Genomic DNA, 24,586 nt, shown 5'->3' with positions numbered 1-24,586 from the left:
GGCGTCCATTTCACCTACCACATCTTGCAGCGGGCGGATGCCATGCGTGCACCTTCATTGCAGGCCGACCGCTTGACGACGTCCAGCCAAGGACAGGCGTCCACCAGCCTCTTCACGAGGCCGATGTAATTGCTGAGTATAACTTCGGCTGGCCACAGCCAGATTATTAAATCCTTCATGGCCAGTTCGGCCACCCTATGCAGCTTGACCAACTATTTTAGCTGATAGCTGAAGGGCACCAGATGTTCTGGCGCAAGATATTGCGACCAGAACAGCTTCTCCGTGGAGCTCCCTTCTTCGGCTCGGAAGAACTCCGCGGCGTCAGCGAAACTGTGTGGCAGATCAGCAAAAGCCCCTGGAGAACTCTGAATCCGGGTTAGTAGAAGATATTTCATCCTCCCATTCTTGCTTTGCATATTGAATGCCTTACCCGTCGTGATCTTCCCGGCCTCCTGGATCTCCTGGAGGGCGCCCCGGGCCTCACTCCGGGCCATCTCCGCACTCTGATCAGCCTTCGCAAGTTCGGCCTCTTGAGCCGATGCATTGTGCTCTAAGGTCCCGCACTGCCTTACCGTGACCTAAAGCTCCTGTTGGACCTCGTTGACTCGGACCTTGAGCTTCTTGCGGGCGGCCTGCTCCTTGACAACCTTCTCCTCAGCTTCGGCCAGGGCTTGTCTCAGGGCCTCGACCTCGGTCGTCGCTTCTATACATATCATGACACTTTGGTCAATGCATATCATTTTACCTTTTTAGAATACATAACGGGTTATCACATACCTTGTTTTTCTTGGAGCTGCCTCGACCGAGCTCCCCCTCATCCTGCTCTTGTCTCCGCTTCAGTTAGGAGACCTCGGCAATATGTGAGGCTGCGGCCAATAGTGACGCCTGCGTATTCATTTCAGACAATTTAGTTAGTTCCCTGCAATAAAGGATTGATCCTCCGTCCGGCATTTTATTTCCGAACGTCGGACAGTGTCTCTGGGGCTACTGTCTATATGGGGATTTTCTCTTTTTGCATCGCTTACCTCAAAACTTGTCAGCAGGATGCTGCAGGCTTTGGTTAGTCCGCTCTTGGCAGACTGAACCCTTTCAATCACCGTGCCCATAAGAACACGGTGCTCATCCACAATGGAAGCGCCTCACAGTGCTTCCTGCAGATTATCCATTGCCCCTGGTTGGATAGGGGTCACCGGTGGAATAGGCATACCCCCTTCTTTCGAAGAAGGTTGCGTGCCGGATTCCGGAGCTGCATTGGTCTCCAGAATCAAGTCCGACTGAGGGCCAAACTGAATACGGCCCTCCTCACCACCAGTCTCCATGGGGATTGGCTCCCCTGTTGTCCGGCGACGGAGGCATCGCCTTTTGGAGCCTCCTAAGCCGCTCCCCGGCCTGGGAATGTCCTTCAAGATAGCTCCTCTGCGTCGTCCTTGGCCGTGGGGGAGTGAGCGGCTGGTGGTGACTCGCTGGCCATCGCCTTTGAATCCAACGAACCTCGTGAAGAGGATCGCTGGGAGCTGTCGTGGGCCGGACTGCAATAGCGTAACTAATCATGTCGATACGACGAAGAGGAGAGGCTAGATTTATGGGCATGTATGAGTCCTAGCACTTATGATGCAGCCCGAGACTTATTGCGGGGGCACCTTTCCGGACTGCTGTCAACATCCCACGCGGAGTTATCTGCAAGGGAGCCCTTCACTTTCTTGGGTGTCTCTGCCTCTAGGTTCGTGGAGGCCACCCTCTTCTTCTTTCCCTCATCAGGGGAGGGTTGTTCTCCTCCTCCTCCTCCTCATCGTCGTCGTCTTCGACAGCGGAGGAGCGGGTCTTGTCTTCGGATGTCACGTCCGAAGTGCTCTTACGGCGAGGGCCACTCTGGACCGCCTTGGCCTTCCCTGTGGCCTTCTTCTCCGGCCCCTTATAGGGTGTCGGTACCAGTATCTTCGCTAAACGTGGGATGACTGGTTCTTCAGGCAGTGGAGCTGGACATTGGATCCGCTTCGCCCTCTTCATCCATTCCTGAAGAAGCAATGATGATAAAGGTTCAGAGACCCTTCTTGAAATAAACAAGTAGAGGATGTGTTAAAAACTTACCTTGCTGGCGGGGTGGTTAATGTCATGCCCGCGGTCTAAATCTGTGGTTGGCGGTGTCTCGTTGCCCTTGAAGAGCAATTTCCAGGCATCTTCATGAGTGGTCTCGAAGAGCCTCTTCGGGGCATGGTGCTTTTTCGGATTGAACTCCCATAGAGGGAGACTTCGGCTTTGGCGTGGAAGAATCTGGCGAACGAGCATCACCTGGATTGCGTCGACGAGCTTGATGTCTTTGTCCACCATGCTTTTGATGTGCGTCTGTGGCGCTATCAGCTCGTCTGATGAAGACCAATTCGGGCTCTTCTCGACCCAGGAGGTGAGCCGCATTGGGGCGCTGGAGTTGAATTTGGCAGCTGCGGCCCAACCGGCATCACGGGGTTCTATGATGTATAACTACTATTTCTGCCATTCCTTGACACTCTCCACGAAAGTGCCTTTTGTCTAGGAGACATTGGTCAGCTTACTCACCATGGCACCTCCGCACTCTACGTGCTGGCCATCCACCACCTTCGGCTTCATGTCGAAGACCTTGAGCCACAACCCGAAGTGGGGTTGGATGCGGAGTAAGGCCTCACACACGACGATGAACGCCGAGATGTTGCGAAAGGAGTTCGGGGATAGATCATGGAAGTCCATCCCGTAATAATACGGCAGCCCGTGGACGAAGGAGTGGAGTGGAAACCCTAGCCCGCGGAGGAAATGAGGGATGAATACCACCCTCTCATTGGGCTTCGGCATGGGGACGACTTGCCCCTGGGATGGAAGACGATGGGCGATTTCCTTCGCCAAGTTCCCGGCCACCCGAAGCTCGGTAATGTCTTTCTCCTTGATGGAGGAGACCATCCACTTGCCTTGGCGTCCGGATCCGGACATGGCTGAGTGCTAGCTTGAGTGGGAAGAGGATGAGAACTTGGGCGCTGGGGCTCAAGAGTGGAAGGGTAGAGGAAGAGAGAAGGTGTGGGAGAAGAAGGGGGAATCATTATCCCCTTATAGAGGCAGTGAATATCGAACGCCTCCCCACTCGCCTTAAAACTCGCCTATTCCCAAGTGTCGGTGTACAAAAAGAGGGGTACACTTTTTGTACCCCTATAACTGTGCACGGGCAGTCTGAGCCACGGGCACCACCACACTGAGCAAGGCAAGGGAGGTGAGCCAAGGTAAGGCCGAAGCTCAGGAGAAGCAGAACGACGCCAAGACCAAGACCACAAAGAGCAAAGGGGACGACGCGGACCCCCCGACAAGATCCTTGGCGGGAGGAGGTTTTAGCAAACCCAGCAAGACCCTTGTCGTGGCAGCTCGCCCCACACCTACGGAGTGAGTCACCCTTGAGTCCACTGCCCCCATTGGGGTAAGGATTCGGGAGACATCCCCGTGGTGGCATGCAGATCTTTGTGAAGACATTCGAGATCAGATACACCCTTCAGAAGATAATGATCCTTGGCGGGATCCCAGCCAAGGAGGACCACAAGGCCCCCGGCAAGAGCCTTGCCGGGGATGATAGCAGGCGCCATGACAAGACCCTTGCCGGGGCCCCAGCAAGGCCCCTGCCAAGAACACCCGTTGGGACACCATCAGGCCCATGCCAGTCAAACCTCCACCGCCGTTCGCATGCAACTGCCGACCCAACCAGCTGGGCAGGCACCTGCGTGGCGGCATGCAGATCTTCGTGGAGACCCACCACTGCGCCACCTCAGCTGCCTGCCTGCCTACATGGCACCGCGGGCGCCGCTGGCCAGGGCGCGTGTCGACACGAGAGGGAGCGGCGACGGACGAGACATGGCTCTCCCCCGTCCTCGATAAAGCAAGGACACCTGGGCAAGACGCATTAAATGCGCCTTGTCATGTAATGCGAGGGATAACCTCACATCACTGTTCCCTTTCCACTTCCTAGTACTACTGTGGCAACCCCTTTCCTATAAAAGGAGGCCCAAGGCGACCAGGAGGAGGATTCGGCTTTTTGGAGCTCCTCACGCCCCATAGCTAGCTCAAGAACACAGATATACAATCCACCAAAGCAGGAGTAGGGTTTTACGCATCCCCACGGCCCGAACCTGGATAAACGAACCGTGTGCTATCTGTTTGATCCGCTCTTCTCACGACCCCGTGCCCCGCAACCGTAGTAGGGATTCTTGCGATCCCATAGGTGTCGTTCCTACCGACATCTTTGGCGCGCTAGGTAGGGGGCGCAGCTGTGAGAATCGGCTCTAGCAGTTAGCCCGGCACTCCTTCATCTTCGTGACCCTTGAAGAAGAAAGGAGGCCAGAAGATCGACACGCGAGCGATCGCAAACAGAAGCTAAGTTGCACTGAACCCTTATTTGTGCTACCCTTCTTATTTGAGGTTATTCCCCCTGGAGATATTTGCTTTGTATGAGAAACCTGCACGCCAGGGGGCTCTACCACGATCGGCAACGCCCTTGCCCTGTTTTGAGTCCGCTCAACAGCTGAAGCGGCTGCGTCGAGAATGGCAGAGTAGCCTTCCGTGATCTGCAACGCCCCCGATTCTGACTCGAGTCAAGCTCGACAGTTCGAGCGGCCGCATTCAGAACGGAAAGGTGGCTCGTCCGGCAGCATGCGTACCCGGCTGGCCATGGGGATCCGTCCCCAAAACGCCGCTAGGGGCTTCCGCGCCGGCAAGCCTTCCCGATCGACATAGGGCACGCATACAAAGAGGAATAGAACGGGGAAAGAACATGCATAAAAATTAAGAGTACTTCAAAGTTATATTACATCACATCATAGCTGCGGTTCTAACTAAAGATAAAATTTGTCTTGGTCGGGAACCCGCAACGGCGAAGAAGAACGGGATGCCTAATCCCGGCGCTGGCCTTCCACCCTCTTGATTTCGTCGATGCAGTCGGTGATGGGCTAGATGCGCCCCTTGAGCACTGTGAGGTCAGCACCATCCGGCAAGCTCTTCATCGTGGCCGCGAAGTCAAGATCGGGATTCCAGTACGCCGTCTTGGTGAGGACCTTGGTCACAACCCTCCAGCAAAGTCACCGGGCCTCCTCGGCCAGCGTGGCCGTCCTGTTGGAGTGAAGATATGCCAAGGCTCCGAGGACGCCCTCGAAGAACAGGGTCAACTTGGTGTTGATGGTCCCGCTGCGCTCAGGGGCGTACCTCACGTGTGGCATCCCCATGGTGGCCAACTGCGATGTGACCCTGCCGGCGACCTCCTCCAGGCGGCTGATCCATCTGTTCTCGCCCGCCACATAATCCTGGTGGGAGGCGGCCTCGTTCGCCCGCAGCTGCTTCTCCTCCTCCAGGCTCCTGGTCAAGGTCTCCTCCCGAGCCCTGCTCTCCGACAGCATCTTCTCGAGATCCTCCAGCTTCAGCTTGAGGTCTCTGACGGAGTTTTGCGCTTTGGAGAGCTCCCCAGCCCTGCTGATGACTGCTCCTTGCGCCTCCACCAAGGCGCTATTGAGCGTGCTCTTCTCACTGGACAGCTTGAGGGCCTACTCCTTCAGCTCGTCCTGCGCCACCTCCAACTCCCTTACCTTGCCGGCATGGCCAGAGCCTAGGCATCGAGTGCCTCCTTGTGCCTCTGCTCCAGCTCGCGAGTCCGCCGCATGACAAGGGCCTCGAGCTCCTCATCCTTGCCACGGAGCAATGCGGCAAGCTTCGCCTCACGCGCGGTGAGGTCCTCTTCCTTGGAATCCAAGGTGGCTTGATGCTGGTTCCGGGCGGCCTCGGCCGCGGCAGTCAAGTTCGCCGCCTTTTCCTGGGCCTTCTCGATGTCGGCCATCTTCATGGTGAGCTCCATATCGTGCTCGGCCAATTTCTCCTGAAAGGCCCTCTGCTCCTCGCGAGCCTGGTGGAACCAGGTCTGCGTCTCGGCAGCGCGCGCCTTGAAGTCCACCTCCGCGTTGTCCACCGTTGCCATCCTGGACTTGACCTTGTCCAGGCGAGCATGGTAGAGCACTTGGAGCTTCCGGAAATTGGCCCCCATGGCCCGGAAAAGCTGCTCTTCTGGAGAACCGTCGCCACCAACGCCTGGCTCATCAACCACCTCGAGCCCGGTGGCGGCAAGAACCTCGCCATCGAAAACTTCCCCTTCAGGGGGCACCCGGCTTGACGCCCCTGGGAGGTGGACGAAGAGAATGTCGCCCACCTTTAGATACCTGCCGTGGCCTGAGGTTGAGGAGGAGGGAGGCTGGTCACCCACCACCTCTTCCTCGGCGGAGGCCTTGCCGGCCCCACCGGCAGGTCCACCGCTGGTGCCCTCGGCAGAAGCCTCGCCGGTCACCTTGGCGGCCCCCGCCGCAGTGTCCTCGGTAGCATCCTTGGCGGCCTCCTCAGCAATGTTCCCAGCAACGGTATCCACGTCCTCCATACCTGTTGAAGGAGGGCCTGGGCAGCAACAGGAGCAATGAAGCCAAGAAAAGAATAAGCGAAAAACAGAGACGAAGGATAGGCGACTCGCCAGTGCCAGGCTATGAAGTAGAAGTCCCCTCTTCACCAGCATTTGGCGCCGTGGCAGAGCCACCAGCGCCCAAGTTCCCCTCTTCCTCCATGGGTGTGGGCTCCGTGCCTGATGCCCTTGCCGGGGACGCCCCCCGCGATGGCATAGTCGATGGGGGTGGTGTGTTAGGAGTGGCCCTCTGTGGCTCCTCCTGCTGCCGCTCCCCTCCTGCAAACCCGGCAAGGTCAGCATCATGGCATCAAGCACGTACCACATGTCGAGTAAGAAGAGGGTGACGAACTTACACTGGGGGCTGCGCTAGGGGCTACTGTCCGGGCTGCTCAGCACCACCAGTGGTGTCTTTGAAGCCCCAGCCGGGGGCTGGCTGCTCGCCGAGGTCCTCACCCTCTTCACCCTCTGGGCCAACGTCTCTGTCTCCCTACGGAAGCAAAAATGGATCAAGACAAGCGACCCAATTCGAGGAAATGGAAATGACAGTAAGGAACGGAGAACTTACTCGTCATCTGTCTCCTCCTCTTCCACCAGTTTCCTTTTCCTCTCCGGGCTGAGAGGCCCGAGATCAAAAGGGAGCTCCACATCATCATCCGAGTCGACGCCTGCCGGAGGAGGCGAAGGAGGCGGCGGGGTTTGTGTGCGCCCAGATGAGGAAGGGGCTGTTGTCTTCTTCTTCTCAGCGGCCTTCGTCAGCCTCTTGGCTGTCGTGGCCCTCGTGTGGCGCCCAGACCCCCCAGGGTCAATTGAGGCCGCGCAGCCCTGCCAGGCCGGACCGGCTCACCGGAGCCAGCCCGCCGCGGGACTCGCCCTCTTCCCCTGGTTGGCGTCGAGCCCGCCGCCGCATCCTCCTCCTCCCCTGACGACTCGTCGGTCGCGTCTTCGACAAGCGGAGATCCAGTGTTGGCGCTGCTGACCTCCCCGGAGGCCCCCGCCCACCGGGAGAGCTCCTCTTCCTCCGCCGCCGTTGTGGCCATGTCCTCCACGCCCCCGGCACTGCCGGCCTCCATGGCAAGTTGTGCCTCCCTCGCCCTAGTGGCGATGTAGTCTAGCTCTGCCTGGGTGGGGTCCATGATAAGCCACCGCTCGGCGTCGGCATTGACGTACACCTCGATCAGGGTGTCGAAGAATTGCTGCACATCCTCGACCTTCGGCTCCTTCCAGCTCGGGACAAGGCCGTGCGCATTACAGTCTGGCATCATGGTGATGATCTCGGACCGACACGAATTGTTGCACAATGGGACCACCCCCACTGGCAGCTTGAAAAATGGCCCCTTGAGGGCCTTGCCAACCTTTGCGGCAGCCCTCGCGGTCTTGCCGGTCCGCTCGACCTCGCCATCGCGACACACATCAAGCTGGAAAAGCCGCTAGCAAAAGTGGGCATGCGCCAGCACTGTGAAGTTGTGATCGAGGCCGGGGCGGAGTCGCATAATGTCAGCCGGGTTCGTAAAGAGCCAAGCTGGCCTCCCCTTGCTGTGCAACGGGGCGATCCGGTGGCGAATGAAGTCCGCCCGAATCATCTCAAGGGTGAGTCCGTCCTGGGTGAGCCGGAGAATCCTGGTGGTGGCGACGGTGAGCCTCCCATCGTCGGCGTCGACATCGCTCCAATCGCTGCCGTGGACCAGAGGCACTCGGCGGACCTTACAGAATTCCAGCGGGTTTTCATCCTCAATCCAGCACCACCGGCCACGCCATTCCTCCCACCTCTCCTTCACGGCACCATTCGGGTACGCCCCCTTGGATCTTGGGATCCAGGTGACGCAACCAGAGACAGCTCCTCCCGGCTGGATTCGAGGGAAGAAGTAATGGCGGAAGAGCGCCGTGTTGGGCTGCACCCCGGCAAAGCCTTCGCAAAGATGCGCGAAGAAAGCCATGCACGCAACCTCATTCGGAGTAAAATCCAAGAGGCGAAAGCCAAAGGTGCGCATAATGTCGCAGAAGAAATCGGAGAAAGGAGGGCATAACCCGCAAGAAAAGTAATCAACGAAGAAGGGGTACCGATTTGAGGCAGGATCAACGCAAGCAGCAGGAATGATGCGCGTCGCCGGGTGTCCCGAATCCTCTCCCCCCGTCTTCGCTCCCCATAGGGGCTTGAAGGAGGCCCGGAGCTCTTGGACATCAACCGTCGAGGGGAAGAAGAAGGCAGACTTCGTCCGGTCCCCCGACAGCGCGCTCTCCGGCGGCTCCATCGTCCCGGTGCCCTTAGCCACCCCCTTGCCCTTGGCGAATTTGGGAGCCATGGCAACCAAGAAGTTCAGAGGGCTGAGGAAGGGGAATGCAAAGCAGTGGCGGCGGGCGACAGCGAAAGCTTGGGAAGGAAGGAAGAAAGGGAACGGCGGCTCTGAGATCGGAAAAGGCACGAGGGAAGAGGAGAAAGTGAGCAGCGCGCCCACGGTTATTCCTTCTTATGGGGGAAAAATGCGGGCCGCCTCCTTTCACATTAACTGTGATGTGACGCATGCCGCCCACGTCACACACGCCTTCCCACGCAGCGCCACGTGCGGGAAGCATGGGAAGCGCAGCGCGCGAAGAGACTTACCGCGGTAAAAACCGCCCAGCCTGCCCGCGCACCGTTTTTGGGCCTAGCCCAACGAGGCGATTGCGCTTACGTGTGGCCCAGGCCCGGGGGCTCCTGTCGGTGTACAAAAAGAGGGGTACACTTTTTGTACCCCTATAACTGTGCATGGGCAGTCTGAGCCACATGCACCACCACACTGAGCAAGGCAAGGGAGGTGAGCCAAGGTAAGGCCGAAGATCAGGAGAAGCAGAACGACGCCAAGACCAAGACCACAAAGAGCAAAGGGGACGAAGTGGACCCCCGGCAAGATCCTTGCCGGGAGGAGGTTTTAGCAAACCCGGCAAGACCCTTGCCGTGGCAGCTCGCCGCACACCTACGGAGTGAGTCACCCTTGAGTCCACTGCCCCATGGGGCAAGGATTCGGGAGACATCCCCGTGGTGGCATGCAGATCTTTGTGAAGACATTCGAGATCAGATACACCCTTCAGAAGATGATGATCCTTGGCGGGATCCTAGCCAAGGAGGACCACAAGGTCCCCGGCAAGAGCCTTGCCGGGTATGACAGCAGGCGCCACGGCAAGACCCTTGCTGGGGCCCCGGCAAGGCCCTTGCCAAGAACACCCGTTGGGCCACCATCAGGCCCACACCAGTCAAACCTCCACCGCCGTTCGCATGCAGCTGCCGACCCAACCAGCTGGGCAGGCACCTGCGTGGCGGCATGTAGATCTTCGTGGAGACCCACCACTGCGCCACCTCAGCTGCCTACCTGCCTACATGGCACCATGGGCGCCGCTGGCCAGGGCGCGTGTCGACACGAGAGGGAGCGGCGACGGACGAGACAGGGCTCTCCCCCGTCCTCGATGAAGCAAGGACACCTGGGCAAGACGCATTAAATGCGCCTTGTCATGTAATGCGAGGGATAACCTCACATCACTGTTCCCTTTCCACCTCCTGGTACTACTGTGGCAACCCCTTTCCTATAAAAGGAGCCCCGAGGCGACCAGGAGGAGGATTCGGCTTTTTGGAGCTCCTCACGCCCCATAGCTAGCTCAAGAACACAGATATACAATCCACCAAAGCAGGAGTAGGGTTTTACACATCCCCGCGGCTCGAACCTGGCTAAACGAACCGTGTGCTATCTGTTTGATCCGCTCTTCTCACGACCCCGCGCCCCGCAAACGTAGTCGGGATTCTTGTGATCCCATAGGTGACGTTCCCACCGACACCAAGGGTTGTGTAAACGGCACGGTTGTGTTACCCACGCCCGCATTGATGAAAATCCCAAAATAAGGGGACACGATCTCTGCTTTGACAAGACGTGTCAATGGCAACCGCGTCTCGAAACATGGAGCAACAAACGAAGAAAGGTTCGAAATTATGATCGGGCAGACATGATGTCATGTTGTAAAAAGTTGTTAGCATATTGGACTCATGGATTATTATTTTCTCTCTGCGGTTGTGTGTGGTGTGTGTGTTACAAGTCCGGACACGATCAAAGCGTCCGAAGACTATCTTGGAGTTCGGAAGGAGGAACCCGCCTTGCAATGCCGAAGACAGATCTACGCGCCGGATACCTTGTCATTGAAGCCAGGTTCACGGGCTACTGAGGGAGTCCTGGACTAAGGGGTCCTCGGGCGTCCGGCCTATTAGCCATGGGCCGGACTGATGGGATGTAAAGAACATGAAGACCGAAGACTGCCCCGTGTTCGGATGGGACTCTCCTTGGCGTGGAGGGCAAGCTTGGCAACCAAACATGTAGATTCCTTTCTCTGTAACCGACCTTGTGTAACCCTATATCCTCCCGGTGTCTATATAAACCAGAGGACTTAGTCCGGAGGAGAGAGATTCATTACCATAGCCATACAAGCTAGGCCTCTAGGGTTTAGCCATTACGATCTCGTGGTAGATCCACTCTTGTAATACTCATATTCATCAATATCAATCAAGCAGGATGTAGGGTATTACCTCCATAGAGAGGGCCCGAACCTGGGTAAACATCATGTCCCCTGTCTCCTGTTACCCTCGACCTTAGACGCACAGTTCGGGACCCCTACCCGAGATTCGTCGGTTTTGACACCGACAGGGGGCACCCTAGAACACACAAGTTGATCAGTTGATTTTTTAGCCATGTGTGGTGCCCCCCTCCACCATAAGCCACCTCGGTCATATTGTAGCAGTGCTTAGGTGAAGCCCTGCATCGGTAGCATTATCATCATCGTCATCACGCCGTCGTGCTGATAGAATTCTCCCTCGAAGCTCTGTTGGATCGGAGTCCGTGGGACGTCCCCGAGCTGAACGTGTGCTAAACACGGAGGTGTCGTACGTTCGGTATTTGGATCGGTCGGATCGTGAAGACGTACAACTACATCAACCGTGTTCTCGTAACACTTCCTCTTATGGTCTACGAGGGTACGTGGACGACACTCTCCCCTCTCGTTGCTATGCATCACCATGATCTTGCGTGTGCGTAGGAAATTTTTTCAAATTACTGCGTTCCCCAACAGTGGCATTAGAGCCAGGTTTATGCATAGATGTTATATGCACGAGTAGAACACAAAGGACTTGTGGGCGTGGGTATATACATATTTCTTGCCGTCACTAGTTGATTCTTGATTCAGCGGCATTGTTGGATGAAGCGGCCCAGACTGACATTACGCGTACGCTTACGCGAGACTGGTTCTACCGACGTGCTTTGCACACAGGTGGCTACTGGGAGTCTGTTTCTCCAGCTTTAGTTGAATTGGATTCAATGAATAGGGTTCTTTCTAAAGATCAAAAAGCAATCACTATACCGCATTGTGGTTTTTGATGCGCAGGTAAGAACGGTTCTTGCTCAGCCCGTAGCAGCCACGTAAAACTTGCAACAACAAAGTAGAGGACGTCTAACTTGTTTTTGTAGGGCATATTGTGATGTAATATGTTCAAGACATGATGAGATATAAATTGTTGTATGAGATGATCATGTTTTGTTGAAGTTATCGGCAACTGGAAGAAGCCTTATGGTTGTCTCTTTATTGCATATGCAAGTGCCAAATAATTACTTTACTTCATCGCTATGCGATAGCAATAGTTGCAAAAGCAATAGTTGGCGAGACGACCATATGACGACACGTTGATAGAGATCAACATGATGGAGATCATGGTGTCATGCCGGTGATGATGGAGATCATGACGCTACTTTGGAGATGGAGATCAAAAGCACAAGATGATGATGGCCATATCATGTCACATATTTTGATTGCATATGATGTTTATCCTTTATGAATCTAATTTTGCTTAGTTCAGCGGTAGCATTATAAGATGATATCTCACTAAATTTCAAGGTATAAGTGTTCTCCCTGAGTATGCACCGTTGCGACAGTTCTTCGTGCTGAGACACCACGTGATGATCAGGTGTGATAATCTCTACGTTCACATACAACGGGTGCAAGCCAGTTTTGCACACACGGAATACTCGGGTTAAACTTGACGAGCCTAGCATATGCAGATATGGTCTCAGAACACTGGAGACCGAAAGGTCGAGCGTGAATCATATAGTAGATATGATCAACATAGTGATGTTCACCATTGAAAACTACTCCATCTCACATGATGATCGGACATGGTTTAGTTGATATGGATCATGTGATCACTTAGATGACTAGAGGGATGTCTATCTAAGTGGGAGTTCTTAAGTAATATGATTAAATTGAACTTTAATTTATCATGAACTTAGTCCTGCTAGTATTTTCATAACTATGTTGTAGATTAATAGCTTGCGATGATGCTCCCCCTTTATTTTGATATGTTCCTAGAGAAAAACTATGTTGAAAGATGTTAGTAGCAATGGTGCGGACTTGGTCCGCGATCTAAGGATTATCCTCATTGCTGCACAGAAGAATTATGTCCTTGATGCACCGCTAGGTGACAGACCTATTGCAAGAGCAGATGCAGACGTTATGAATGTTTGACAAGCTCGGTATGATGACTACTTGACAGTTTAGTGCACCATGCTTTACGGCTTAGAACCAGGACTTCAAAAATGTTTTGAACGCCATGGAGCATATAAGATGTTCCTAGAGTTGAAATTGGTATCTCATACTCATGCCTGTGTCAAGAGGTATGAGACCTCTGACAGTACTTTGCCTACAAGATGGAGGAGAATAGCTCAACGAGTGAGCATGTGCTCAGAATGTCTGAGTACTACAATCACTTGAATCAAGTGGGAGTTAATCTTTCCGATAAGATAGTGACTGACAGAGTTCTCTAGTCACTATCACCAAGTTACTAGAACTTCGTGATGAACTATAATATGCAAGGATAACGGAAACGATTCCCAAAGCTCTTCATGATGCTGAAATTGGCGAAGGTAGAAATCAAGAAAAAGCATCAAGTGTTGATGGTTGACAAGACCACTAGTTTCAAGTAAAAGCGAAAGGAAAAGAAAGGGAACTTCAAGAAGAATGGCAAGCAAGTTGCCACTCCCATGAACAAGCCCAAAGCTAGACCCAAGCCTGAAACTGAGTGCTTCTACTACAAAGGAAATAGTCACTGGAAGTGGAACTACCCTAGATACTTGGCGGATAAGAAGGATGGCAAAGTGAACAATGGTATATTTGATATACATGTTATTGATGTGTACTTTACTAGTGTTTATAGCAAACCCCTCGGTATTTGATACTAGTTCAGTTGCTAAGAGTAGTAACTCGAAACGGGAGTTGCAAAATAAACAAAGACTAGTTGAGGACGAGGTAACGGTGTGTGTTGGAAATGATTCCAAGGTTGATAAGATCACCATAGCACACTCCCTTTACCTTCGGGATTAGTGTTGAACCTAAAATAAATGTTATTTGGTGTTTGTGTTGAGCATAATATGATTGGATCATGTTTATTGCAATACAGTTATTCATTTAAGTCAAAGAATATTTGTTATTCTGTTTACATGAATAAAACTTTCTGTGGTCATACACCCAAGGTGAATGGTTTATTGAATGTCGATCGTAGTGATACACATATTCATAATATTGAAGCCAAAAGATGCAAAGTTAATAATGATAGTGCAATCTATTTGTGGAACTGCCATTTAGGTCATATTGGTGTAAAGCGCATGAAGAAACTCCATGCTGATGGGCTTTTGGAATCACTTGATTATGAATCAATTGATGCTTGTGAACCATGCCTCATGGGCAAGATGACTAAGACTTATTGAAAATAATACATATTGATGTGTGTGGTCTGATGAGTGTTGAGGCTCGCGGCGGGTATCATTATTTTCGGACCTTCACAGATGATTTGAGCACATGGGGGTATATCTACTTGATGAAACATAAGTCTGAAACATTTGAAAAGTTCAAAGAATTTCAGAGTGAAGTGGAAAATCATCGTAACAAGAAAATAAAGTTTCTATGATATGATCGTGGAGGAGAATATTTGAGTTACGAGTTTGGTGTTCATTTGAAACAATGCGGAATACTTTCTCAACTCACGCCACCTGGAACACCCCAGCGTAATGGTGTGTCCGAACATCGTAACTGTACTTTATTAGATATGGTGCAATCTATGATGTCTCTTACCGATTTACCACTATCGTTTTGGGGTTATGCATTAGAGACAGCTGCATTCACGTTAAATAGGGCACCGTCTAAAAATCCGTTGAGACAACACCCTATGAACTGTGGTTTAGCAAGAAACCTAAGCTGTCATTTCTTAAAGTTTGGGGTTGCGATGCTTATGTGAAAAAGTTTCAGCCTGATAAGCTCAAACCCAAATCAAAGAAGTGCGTCTTCATAGGATACCCAAAAGAAACTGTTGGGTACACCTTCTATCATAGATCCAAAGGCAAGATATTCGTTGTTAAGAATGGATCCTTTCAAGAGAAGGAGTTTCTCTCGAAAGAAGTGAGTGGGAGGAAAGTAGAACTTGATGAGGTAACTGTACCTGCTCCCTTGTTGGAAAGTAGTTCATCACTGAAATCAGTTCCAGTGATTCCTACACCAGTAACTGAGGAAGCTAATGATGATGGTCATGAAATTTCTGATCAAGTTACTACCGAACCTCGTAGGTCAACCAGAGTAAGATCCTTACCACAGTGGTAAGGTAATCCTATTCTGGAGGTCATGTTAATTGACCATGGCGAACCTACGAACTATGAGGAAGCGATGATGAGCCCAGATTCCGCCAAATGGCTTGAGGCCATGAAATCTGAGATGGGATCCATGTATGAGAACAAAGTATGGACTTTGATTGACTTGCCCGATGATTGGTGAGTAATTGAGAATAAATGGATTTTCAAGAGGAAGACAGGCGCTGATAGTAGTGTTACTGTCACACCCTAGCTAGTTCATGCATTAGAGTGTTGCATCATGTCTATCCTTTCATCAGAAACTTCAAATGGGGATGTCAGAACCCCCAGCCCCCTGTGAAACCAACTAGGGTTTACTAAAAACTTTTTCAATGAACCTGAAATGCCCTTCTAAAATGTCCATCATTTTTGTCTTGGTTCAGAACCTCTGCCAAAAGTGTTGCACAATTTTCTAGGTCATCTTAGGGTCTTTGAATTAAATGATAAGTATTTGAATTTGGGCATTTAAAATTATATAAAATATTTCAAATGCTCAAATATTCCTAAACTGAAATGTTTCATGTTGGAAATAATCCAATTATGGACCAGAAGCAGTTTGGTGATTTTAGGAGTTGCCTAGGTATTTTTAATAGTTCAACAAAGTTGCAGAAAAATAGAAAAAGAAAAAAAACAGAAAGGAAAACTTACCTGGCGCCTGCAACCCGGCCCACCTGCCGGCCCAGCCCAGCGCCGCGCCAGCGAGCTGCTTGCCCGGCCAGGCAGGCAGGCAGGTGCTCGACGGCGAGCACCGCATGGGTGCCACGCACCTGCTCGCCGCCTCGCCGCTCCACTCGCCCGGCTAACGCCGTGGATCGACCCCTCTCTCTCCCCCGAACCCCCCAGACGTCCCCTCTCCTCTCCAGCTCCTCCCCCTCGCGCTCCCCAGCCATGGCCGACGCCACCACCGCCGCTCCATCGCCGTAGTCGCGCTCCCCGCCGCCCGTGCATCGTCTCGTCGTGTCCAGGAGCTCCGCCGCCGTCCACTTCGTCGAGCTACCCGAGCCCCGTGTGCTCGCAAGGCCGAGTCCACCGCACCGACCTCGCCCGAGTCCGCCGTCGCCGGAGATCCCCTTCAACGCCGTCGCCGCATCATCTCGTCCCCGACCCTGCCGGTGGCCTCTACGGGTGCTCTGTGAGCCTAGCTACCCCTCGTACCCTTCCTCTCTCGCCCCCGAGCCGTGTAGCCACCGCATGAAGATCACCCGCACGCACCGCCGTGGATCTCGTCGCCGACGTGCTCCCGGCCATCCTCCGGCCACCTCACGGTGTCCAACGCACTCACCACGTTGCGTTGAGTCCAACCGTACACTCCCCGCACCTCACCGCACACCCTAGCTCCGAGTTCGCCTTCACCCGAACTCCGGTGACCGCCTAGGTCGTCGCTGGCGCCAACTCCGGCCACCCCGACCTCAACTCGCTCCACCAAGAGCTGCGGTTCGTCCCCAGCTCCACGTAGATGCCTTCCGCGCCCCATTTGGTGGCCGGAACGGCCAAAACCACTTCCGCCTCCGCGTCGGGCTCGCCGGCGGCTAAACGCCGGTGCAGCCGTTTTGACTTTGACCACGGGTGGGCCCCGGTTGACTCTGTTGAGTCAATGACAGGTGGGGCCCCCTTCTGCTAATTATCCAGATTAGTTTAAACTAAATTAAATTAGTTAATTAGCCACTGACACCCTGGACCCACGCGTCAGGTTTGACCTGGATCGGGTCTGTTGACTTGCTGAGGTCAGCATGACCTCATGCTGACGCAGTAAACCTTTTCTGAAATTAAAATAAATCTAAAATTATTTATAAATTCCAGAAATTGTTGCAAACTTCAAAAATTCATATAAATTCAACCGTAGCTCCAAATCAAACAAGTTATATATGAAAAATGATCAGAAAAATCCAATCTATCCATCTGTACTAGTTTCATGCATGTTTAAACAAACTAACTTGAGGTTTAGTGCAGAACAAGATAAAACACTTTAAAGGGCCATTTATGAGTTTGAAATTTGAATCTTTGGTTCAAATTGATTCAAACCCATCTGGTTTTAGTTGCATTAGCCCAACACACTCATATTGCCATGTTTCATGCATGCATCATATTGTCGCACATTGTTTGGTGATGGTTGTGTATCGGTGTTCTTTGCGGCAGGTTCTGCCTCCGAGGAGTACCGTGATTACCCTAGCGAAGAACCGTATCCGTGCATCGATCCATCAGGCAAGCAACCAACCATTTGATCATATCGATACAATCCCATGTTCTCGCTCTTGCTCTCTTTTACTGCATTAAGACAACGCATTTCAAACTGCTGTGTGCTACGGTAGTTGAACCCATTTCCTCTGCATGACCTGTCATTGCCACAGTAATTAGATGAAACCCACTAGCATGTGTAGGAATTGATTGAGCCATATGTATGTGTTGTTCCTACCTTGCTATGCCTGCTATGCTTAGAGTCGTGTCAGGTCTGGTTCATCTGGGTGATGGGCTAGAGTGAAATGATCATGTCGGTAATGAGAGTGATGTGGTGAACACGATTTGGTAAAGGTATCGATGAGAGGCCATGTAGGAGTACATGGTGGGTTGTTTCATTGAAGCCGACCTTAAGAACTGAGATCTGTATGCGTGATTTAAGATTCAGCTACTACCATGCATTGGGCCCTGAAATATGACCCCGCTCGACTTCTTATTCACCCTAGTCCTCTGTCCAGGAGTTGCAAGTAGTTTCTGGTGTTTGTAGCTTGCTGGAGGCCGTGGACAGCGCTGACCGCGGGGTGGGCTGTGATGCGGTAGGTACGTGGCACGGTGTACCGAATACCCGTTAGGTATCTCGGGAACCCTGTACACATCGTTCGGGGCCGTATGGGAAACCTCGGCCGGACTCCCTGCGGATGGAACCTGGATAGGCGATAAACCTGGACTAGAGACTTAGGTGTTTAGGTAGGTCGTGGTCTACACCCACGTCGGCTTTCGCTTGAAGTCTGCCGAGCACATGTCGTGTGCAGACGCTAAGTGGTGGAAACATGTATGAAGAAGTACACCCCTGCAGGGTTAACATGATCTATTCGAATAGCCGCGTCCGCGGTAAAGGACTACTTGGTTGCTTATACAGTTCATAGACAAGTGAATGGATACTACTAAAAATCTCAAGATAAGCGTGAGTGCCGAGGATGGCTCTTCCGTAGGATGACGGAGGTGGATCCTCGGTGGTGTATTGAAGTGGTGAGTAGTGGACTCGTGTGCGCAAAACCATTTCAAGTTGGAGTCTCGTAGGATAGCTTAGCCAAGAGTCAAAGCTGGCTTGCTGCAATAACTCCACCAACCCTTCTTGATAATGTGCATGTATGTAGGATCTGACGTAAGTCTTGCTGGGTACCTTTGTACTCATGTTGCTATAATTTACATTTTACAGAAGGCGCTGCAACCCCTTCTGATGGGTTCTTCGTAGACGTTGACATCGACGAGTAGACTAAGGCCCAGGTGGTAATCCTGAGCTTGTGAAGGTCCACGTAGTATAGCTAGGCTTTCCAAGCCTCTTTTATTTTACTAGTTGTCTGTACTCAGACAAGTTACTTCCGCTGCTGGTTTGTATGACTGTATGACTTGAATGTGGGTCGTGTGACCCGTACTTGTATGTATGTTATGTATGGCTCTCTGAGCCTTTAAATAAAGTACTTGTGTCGTAGAGTCATGTTGTGATGCCTTGTTGTATTTGCACATATCGAGCATATTGTGTGTATGATTGAAATGCTTGGTATGTGTGGGATCTGACTATCTAGTTGTTTATCTTTAGTAGCCTCTCTTACCGGGAAATGTCTCCTAGTGTTTCCATTGAGCCATGGTAGCTTGCTACTGCTCCGGAACACTTAGGCTGGCCGGCATGTGTCCTTCTTCGTTCCTGTGTCTGTCCCTTCGGGGAAATGTCACGCATTGAGTACCGGAGCCCTGTTAGCCCGCTACAGCCCGGTTTACCGGAGTCCTTCTAGCCCAGTGCTACAGCCCGGACCCACTTGCTGATGACCGACACGATCGATGCTGGGTCATGGATGCCTGTCCCTGTAAGTCTGTGCCACTTTGGGTTTACGACTAGTCATGTCAGCCCGGGCTCCTTATCATATGGATGCTAGCGACATCATCATATACGTGAGCCAAAAGGCGCAAACGGTCCCGGGCAAAGGTAAGGCGACACCCGTGGGAATACCGTGCGTGAGGCCGCAAAGTGATATGAGGTGTTACAGGCTAGATCGATGTGACATTGAGTCGGGGTCCTGACAGCGTTGGCATCAGAGCCGGACTGCCTGTAGGTTCTCCAAGCCAAACTGGTCGACGTTGAGTCTAGAAATGCTTTAGTTATATGTAGGGGAATTGATTGTGGGATGGTACGTAAGGCTCTTTTTACTTCTTTACCTCATGGCATTCTGATCTGAGTCAGTCCATTCTTCTACCGGGGCTTAAGGATTAGGATCTTCTCTCTCTATCAGGTTCACGTGTTACGAATCAGTAGTACCTTATAGGTTTGATGACTACAAGCCTAGTTCAGTTCTACTACCTTGTTATGCTGATAAGTTGAACCCAGAACCTTGATATGATATTGTTGAGTGTCTATGCAATTTTTTGATAAATGTCTCAAACCCTTCTTGAGCATTTACAGCCGTTATGCTGTCGAAATTTTGCTAGAAATTCTAATGCCTTTGCATTATGGTTGTGCTTTCAGATGGCCACTCGCGACCAAAATCAAGTGGTTCGCCTGACCCGATGCATTGGTGTGACCGGTCATACGGCCATGTTAGTCCGAGTGATGATCGAGACGGGTTACCGTTGGTATCCCGAATACACGGTCGAAGAGCAGTTTCGAGATTTTAACCAAAGCCAGTATCTTTGCACCGTCCGGATATTTCCCTCTTATCCTGGTTCTACCGAGGCTCTTCACTGTTCCTATGGGCTCGGTGTTACTATTGAGATGGCTGTGCAAGATGCGGCTTATTCTATGATGACCATCATGCGAGTCAGGACTGGCCTGCTTCGCAACACCGACTTCCGGTATATGCCGGCTTCACTTCCTGGAGCGCACGGTTATCTCCGGGCTATCTATGCTGACCCCAGTCAGGAGGACTCACTAACTCGCACCACTGCTGAGTTGCTCGAGGATAAGGACCGAGAGAATCGGGCCTTGAGAATGGAGCTTTTCAACACCCGCGCCGATCATTGGGCCACCTTGACTCGGTTTGCACCGGCTGTGCAAGCTGGATGCATGGATATGAGAGATCTGTATCCTGTTAGGTCTGCTCTGCCGGACATGATGGATTGGCGTGATGTGGGAGGCATCACCCCACCTCGTGGTCCTCGCAGGCCACCGTTTGTTGGTCCAAGACCTCACCCTAGCCCTTTTGGTCCACAGGCTCCTCAGGACCGTTTGTTTCCGGATGCTCACGTTGAACTTCCAGGCTATGGAGGAGACTTCTATGAGAACTACTACGGAGATGACTGAGATAGTAGTAGTTCCACTAGGTATTGTAATAGTTGTATTTCCACCGTCCTGCGTGACTTGTGGAATATGACTTAGCGTGTAGTAATTCCGGGGGTGTAGGAAAAATAATGTATAGGAGCTTGGGATGCCTCCGATGATATGTAATCCTCCTCTCACCGTAGTAGTACTTGTTGGTCTTGTACTAAACCTCGTATGGTGTGTATGACGATGGAATAAAAGAAGTAGTTTCTGTATCTACCATGTCATACGGATGATCATCTTGCATTCTGAGTTGTCCATTACATTCTACATTCTATGTCGGAATCTTGTCATGTTGGACTAAACCATTGTCTTGTTTTTCCTAGGATGGTCAACACCCGCAACAACCCTGCTCCCCCAGAGCAGGCCGAAGGCAGCAGAGTTGGGGATACAAATCTGCCTCACCCTCCCTCTCTGGCAGAAGTTATGCTAGAGGCTGAGAGAAACAAGCGGGAGACCAACCGTTTGTTGGAGCGTATTGAACAGAACACAGCACACCATCAGAGGACTAACTTGGTGTCACTCAGTGATTTCATCAAGTTACATCCACCCACGTTCCACCACTCCGTCGAGCCTCTCGACGCTGATGACTGGCTTCGCAGTATTTCTCACAAACTGCGTTCTGCGCTAGTAGCTGAGGCTGACAAGGTCACCTTTGCTGCATATCATCTTGAAGGCCCCGCCAGTCTATGGTGGGAGAATTATGAAGCTATGCGCCCAGCGGGCCACGTCACTACTTGGGCTGAATTCAGCGAGGCTTTCCGTGAACATCACATTCCGGAGGGTCTCATGGACCGTAAACGTGAGGAGTTCTGTAGTTTCACTCAAGGTCGACTCTCTGTTGACGCTTACAGCAGGGAGTTTGGTAACCTTGCCCGTTATGCAACGGAGGAAGTTTCTACTGATGCCAAGAAGCAGGCAAGGTTCCGTAAGGGGCTTAGTCCTGAGCTTCGCCGCGACCTCCGTCTGCATGAGTGCACATCTTTTCAGAAGCTTGTTAACAAAGCCATCAGTGCTGAGACTGGTCAGACTGATTATGAAGCAACACGCAAGCATGGCCGTGACTTGGGTTCCTCATCCGGTGCTGGTCCTCAGAAGCGCCGCGTGTGGGTGCCTAACACTGCCCTGCCACCCAGGTTCACACCGAGGCCATCCTTCCAGGCGCCTCGCCCAGCTCAGCCATATGCACCAGCCAAGCCCTATGGTGGTCCAACCAACAATGCTCCTCCACGTACCAGTTCCGTGACTTGTTTCAAGTGTGGGGAATCAGGCCACTATATGCGCGAGTGTCCCCAAACCAACCCCAACCAGACAGCAAAAACTGTTGGCCGCGGCAAGCCGACAGGGAAAGTGTTCTACGCCAAGCCGGCCACCACTGCTCGTGGCCATGTTAATTGTGTTTCTGCGGAAGAGGCTCAAGAAGATCCCAACGTCGTTCTCGGTACGCTCCTTGTTAATTGCCACCCGGCATCTGTTCTTTTCGATACAGGAGCATCTCATTCATTTATATCCGAGAGCTATGCTCGTCTGCATAACACCACATTCTGTGAGATGCCCACCTCTATGGTAATTCAAACTCCGGGATCCAAATGGCAAACTTCTAGAGTAAGCCATGGAAATGAAATTCAAGTCGACAAACTTGTTTTTCTCGCATCTTTGATAGCCCTCAAATCTTCGGATATTAATATCATCTTGGGTATGGACTGGATGTCAGCCCATCATGCCAAAATTGATTGCTTCTCTAGGACTGTTCAACTCACCCATCCTTCGGGGAAGATAGTCAATGTCTTGACCCGAATAGCCAAGCGACAGTTATATTCTCTTAACGCCAGCCCTTTGCCAGACCTTGAGGACGTTCCGGTAGTCCGTGACTTTCCGGATGTCTTCCCAGAGGAATTGCCAGGTGTTCCACCTGACAGAGATGTCGAATTCGTGATAGATCTCATTCCAGGAACTGTCCCGATTTCCAGAAGACCCTACAAGATGGCACCTTTTGAACTAGCCGAGCTTAAGAAACAACTCGATGAGTCCTTGAAAAAGGGTTTCATCCGACCTAGTTCATCTCCTTGGGCTTGCCCCGTCCTCTTCGTCAAGAAGAAGGATGGTACGGACCGGATGGTTGTAGATTATCGACCTGTCAACTTGGTCACAATTAAGAACAAGTATCCGCTCCCCAGGATCAACGACCTGTATGATCAGCTCGCTGGATCCTCAGTCTTCTCTAAAATGGATTTGAGGTTGGGCTACCATCAAATCAAAATCAGAAACGGGGACATTCCGAAAACGGCCTTTGTTACTCGTTATGGCCAATACGAGTACACCGTCATGTCCTTCGGTTTAACCAACGCTCCAGCCACCTTCTCTCGGTTGATGAACTCAATCTTCATGGAGTATTTGGATAAATTCGTCGTGGTTTACCTCGATGATATACTCATCTACTCCAAGAACGAGGAAGAACATGCCGAACACCTAAGGCTAGTGTTGAAGAAACTTCGAGAGCATCGCCTTTATGCCAAATTTTCTAAATGTGAATTCTGGTTGTCAGAAGTGACCTATCTTGGACATGTAATTTCTGGTAAAGGCATTGCTGTTAACCCTGAGCGAGTTCAAGCCGTCCTTAATTGGACTCCACCTGAATCGGTCAAGCAAGTTCGGAGTTTCCTTGGCCTAGCGAGCTATTGCCGTCGCTTTGTCGAGAATTTCTCCAAAGTTGCCAAACCTCTAACTGAACTCCTCAAGAAAGATAAAAAGTTCGAGTGGACTCCACAATGTGAGCACAGTTTCCAGGAACTGAAAAGACGTTTAACCTCTGCTCCCGTACTGGTACCACCGGATTTTTCCAAGGATTTTGTTATCTACTGCGACGCCTCGCGACAAGGACTAGGCTGTATTCTCATGCAAGATCGACACGTAATTGCTTATGCTTCACGGCAATTACACCCACATGAGGAAAACTACCCCACTCATGATCTAGAGCTTGCAGCTGTAGTCCATGCACTCAAAACATGGCGACATTACCTTCTCGGTAATCGTTGCGAAATCTACACTGATCACCAAAGTCTGAAGTATATATTCACCCAACCGGATTTAAATCTCAGGCAAAGACGTTGGGTCGAGTTGATCACAGATTTCGACTTAGGAATAACTTACACCCCAGGGAAAGCCAACGTCATGGCTGATGCGCTAAGTCGTAAATCTTATTGTAACAACCTGATGTTACAACAAAGTCAACCGCTTCTCCATGAGGAATTTCGGAAGCTTAACCTTCACATTGTTCCTCAAGGATTTCTTTCCACCTTGGTGGCGAAACCTACTCTTACGGATCAAATCATCGCTGCCCAAAAGCGAGATAAGGGAATATCTAAGATCAAGGAGAACATTGCTAGCGGAGGTGCTAGATGTTTCTCCACAAATGATCATGGTGTTGTGTACTTTGAGAACCGTTTAGTGGTTCCCAAGAACCAGCATCTACGGCAGTTGATCCTTAAGGAGGCTCATGAATCTCCTCTCACCATTCATCCCGGTAGTACCAAGATGTATCAGGACCTACGCCAGAGGTTCTGGTGGACTAGGATGAAGAGAGAAATTGCTCAGTATATTGCTAATTGCGACGTCTGCCGTCGTGTAAAAGCAGAGCATCAACGGCCTGCTGGCACCCTTCAACCCCTAGCTATTCCTGAATGGAAATGGGATAAAATTGGTATGGACTTCATCACCGGTTTTCCCAGGACCAAGAGAGGGAATAATGCTATCTTCGTCGTTATCGACCGTCTTTCCAAAGTGGCCCATTTCTTACCTGTTCGTGAGAGTATAACTGCTAGTCAGTTAGCAGACTTGTACATCTCCCGAATAGTGTCTCTCCATGGTGTTCCTTTGGAAATTAACTCGGATCGAGGAAGTCTTTTCACCTCTCGATTTTGGGAAAGTTTCCAAAATGCTATGGGAACCCGCCTTTCTTTTAGTACCGCTTTCCACCCTCAA

Source organism: Triticum aestivum, chromosome 7A (genome assembly GCF_018294505.1).
Source record: "Triticum aestivum cultivar Chinese Spring chromosome 7A, IWGSC CS RefSeq v2.1, whole genome shotgun sequence".
NCBI lineage: Eukaryota > Viridiplantae > Streptophyta > Magnoliopsida > Poales > Poaceae > Triticum > Triticum aestivum.
The sequence above is the reverse complement of the archived record's forward strand: the minus strand, read 5'-3'. Positions refer to the sequence as shown.